Here is a 3,714-nt window from a genome sequence, read left to right as displayed (position 1 = left end):
TTTGATTTGTCGTACGTGATTTAATCTGATGATGTGCAAGTGAGAAGGTATCTGACCGTAGAATTCGTGTAGTTACAAATTGAAGATAGAGAGGTGAAACCTAAGGAACAAAGAAAACATTACGATGAACATAGTCCGGGGATAACCTACCGGTGTGGAAACGACGCTGGAGTTGGAGAGAGTCAGATGAAAGAATTTTATCGAGCATTGTTTCCTTCAGGCAATTTTCGAGGACGAAAAATCCTATAAGTGGGGGAGAGTTGTAACGCCCCAAAAATTATGATTCATTTTATTTAATTATTTAGTTGTTGTGGTGTTGATTTTCTTGTTGTAGTGTTGATTGACGATGTTTATTTAATTATTTTGTGGCGAATAATTAAATAATTGCTAAATAAAAATTAAAAGAAGAAAAAGAAGTAGAAAGTTAAATAAAAAGGTGTTGGAAGCATCGAGGGGGTGTAGATATGAAAATGGTAGAGAAAGGGATAAATGAGAATAAACATAATTTTAATTCTCATTAAAACATTTCAATAATAATAATAATGTCATATTTTAATAATAATAATGTAGTTGTTTATTGACATTAGTTGATAGAAGAAGTATGATGATCCATAACAAAAAACAAACACTGCAATCCAAGTGAGAGAAGAGAAAGAGCTCATGGGAGAGTGAAGAGAAGCAAGGAAGGAAAAACTTAACCTCAATTTAGGGAGTTCACTGCAATCCAAGTAAGGGAGCTTTATACTCTTGAAATTCTGAATTCAATAGGCATATTTGCTCTATTTATTATTATGTGTGTGTTTGAGTTGTTCTTATACTACCTAGTTCTATTATATGATGATGTTGATGTTATTTTGTTGTCTTTGTTTGATTTTGCTTGAATTTGAGATGCTACTATGATAATGATGATGATGATGATGTACTCTGTTAATTGAATAAATTCGTGTCTTGGTTGTTATTGATTCTGAGTGTGAGTTTCGTTGGTTTCATCCATGGTGAGGTTTAAAGAAAAGAGATTAAAATCATAAAAGTTGAGAAAAATAGGATTGAGTTGCTAATCCATAAAACTTGAGTTTTTGTGTTGTTTCAAGAGTCTAAACAATTACTAAAACGATTATGGGATCTTTCTAAGTCAAAAGGATATCAAAACCGAAGCTTTTGAACAACCATTAATGGAGTTTTTTGTAAAAATTCGTGTGAAGCTTTTGTTATGTAAAACATTCGATTCGAGTGTCTTTTCTAAAAATAAATACCGGGTATCTTTCTAGAATTCAATGACGATCAAAACGGTATAAAGAATGTCAATTTCCGTTGGGAAATGAGGGAGAACCGACCGGGTCAAAATGCGGGTCGTCGCGACCCGTTTTCCTGCAACCGGGTGAAGGAGATGATGAACAGTGCGCGAGTGGCCTCGCCCACTCGCATCACCGGCGCGTGGGAGGGCAGGGAGGACCCGTTTTCAAAAATTGTTTTTATAGAAAAATAGTAAATAATTTTCTTTAAATTTTGGTACCTATTAGGTAATTTTTGGACACTCGTAGCTATTTTTAATTAATTATTTGGAGTAAAAGGGTGATTAAAAATATTATAATTTCGTGAAAATTTCCCAAAATTTTATGTAGGGTATTTTGAATATTTTGGAACCCTCTGGTGTATCTCACTCTCCCTGGTTTTATATAATATTAAGGATTTGAATTTATTTCACAATTGTTATTAATTAAATTGATTTAAAATTCATACCTTTCGTTGATAAACTAAACCGAGTTAAATTGGGTTAAAGGTTCTGTTAAGACGAGTAATAAGTTGTTGTCCTGAGAGGAGTGAATAACTAATTGAGTTATTAAATTTTAGTTGGCGTTGTAATCGAGTTATTACTAATTGTTGTGTATCGATGTTGTTTTAAACCGTTGTTCGTTTATAGTAATTGTGTTGTCGACTTGTTGGTTTGTTGAATAATGATGTTGAGCTACGTGGTTATAACGATGTTGAATTATCTAGTTTAATGATGTTGGAGTTGTGCCGAAATTATGATGTTGTAATTGTTGTTGTTGTTGTAGTTGTTTATCGACGTTGTTTATTGATGTTGTTATAATGATGATGAAGTTGTCTATTGAAGTTGTTAAATGATGTTACCTATTGACGTTGCTTATTATAACATGACATGCATTCATTCATATGTCTAATGACGTTGCTTATTGAAGTTGTATAAATGATGTTGAAAATGACGTTGCCTAATAAAGTTGAAAATGACGTTGCTTATAATGATGTTGATCCTCTATGATGTAAAACTAGAAATGACGTTGCTATTGGTACCACATGCATGTAGCGAGTCTAGGCGCATTGCATGCATTTTAATTATATTTCTTTATTTAAATCTTGTTGTTATTTCTCTTTATTTAACTAATGATTGATGATTGTGGTTGACTGATGAATGTTTGTGGCCATCCGCTTAGGTGGTCTTGTTGTTGTTTATGAAGTTGTTAGTTATTGTGTTGTTTTAATTCAGTTACTTTCTTGATATATTTTGACTCACCTTTACATTCCCCCTTCTGGCTTGGTCCTACGGTGTGCAACCGTAGATTTTCAGGTAGGAGACGAATCATAGATGGTGTGTTCGGATAGCTATTGCTTTGCTATTTATTTAGAGTCGCTCTGTTAGGATGTTGTTGGGAGAAACTTTTATTTAATTATGTTGTTAAATTTTTATAACAATTGAGCTATGTCACTTGATTCAGTATTTTCAATTCGGACTTTGAAACTTATATTATTTTTGTATTTTCCGCTGCATGATTTTTAATCATTTGAGGAATTAGTTAACTGGAGTAAGTGTAAAATCCTTATTAAATAAATGAAATTAACTTTTTCGAAAATAAAATAAAGGGGTAAATTAAGGGTGTTACAATTTAAATCCAATAAAAAATAATACGAACAACAATTCTTTTTTAATAAGTAAACATATGATTAAAAAAAATGACAATAAAATATAAAAAATATAAATAAATACTTAAAACTCTAACATCAATTGATAATACTTAATCCTAATTTGAATAACAAACAATGTTGTTCTTCCGTATATGGAACTGCAAATAAAGAATTATAACTCAAAATTAGTACAATTTTCTGATTATAGAATTAAACTTGAATATTTTATTCACTCATCTGTTCCCAATCCAAATGTTATTTATCCCTCGTAGTCATCTTCATCAGTGTCTGCAAGAATCTCGTCGATCATCATATAAAAAAATTAGATTATTATCATATATGATTAAGGTTAAAGTTAATTAGTTGAGATATTAGTTTTTCTAAATTTAATTTCTTACATTTTTGTGTATCACCGTAACAAATATCAAATAGTAAATAAAAGTTACAAAGATAGATGAATAATATTTTGGCTTCTTAAAAAGAAGTTTACAAAATATTATTGACTTTAGAGAATAAAATGATTTCTCTTTTTTATATATATTATGTATTATATTAATATATATATATATATATATATATATATATATATATATATATATATATATATATATATATATATATATATATATTAATGAGATATAATTATTTATATTTGAATTTGAGTTATTTCCTTTTAAAATTATTTTTAATAGGTGCATTAAATACGATTTATAAACATAAATTGAGAAATGATTGAATTTCCAAATTAGCCAAAGATTCTAAGTAAAATGATATCATCATGTATTAGAGAAA

At 29.5% G+C, this 3,714-nt stretch overlaps 1 long non-coding RNA gene across 1 annotated transcript; it reads left to right on the top strand.

The window, feature by feature from the left end:
* Positions 1-670: 670 nt before the first annotated feature.
* LOC123883663 lies at positions 671-2,812 on the top strand. Its single transcript, XR_006800363.1, has 2 exons — positions 671-728; positions 2,580-2,812. It is a non-coding gene; the product is annotated as an uncharacterized LOC123883663 (long non-coding RNA).
* The last annotated feature ends 902 nt before the right edge of the window (positions 2,813-3,714 follow it).

The sequence above is a fragment of the Trifolium pratense genome, linkage group LG5, assembly GCF_020283565.1.
Source record: "Trifolium pratense cultivar HEN17-A07 linkage group LG5, ARS_RC_1.1, whole genome shotgun sequence".
NCBI lineage: Eukaryota > Viridiplantae > Streptophyta > Magnoliopsida > Fabales > Fabaceae > Trifolium > Trifolium pratense.
This window is presented reverse-complemented; position numbering and strand designations above follow the sequence as displayed.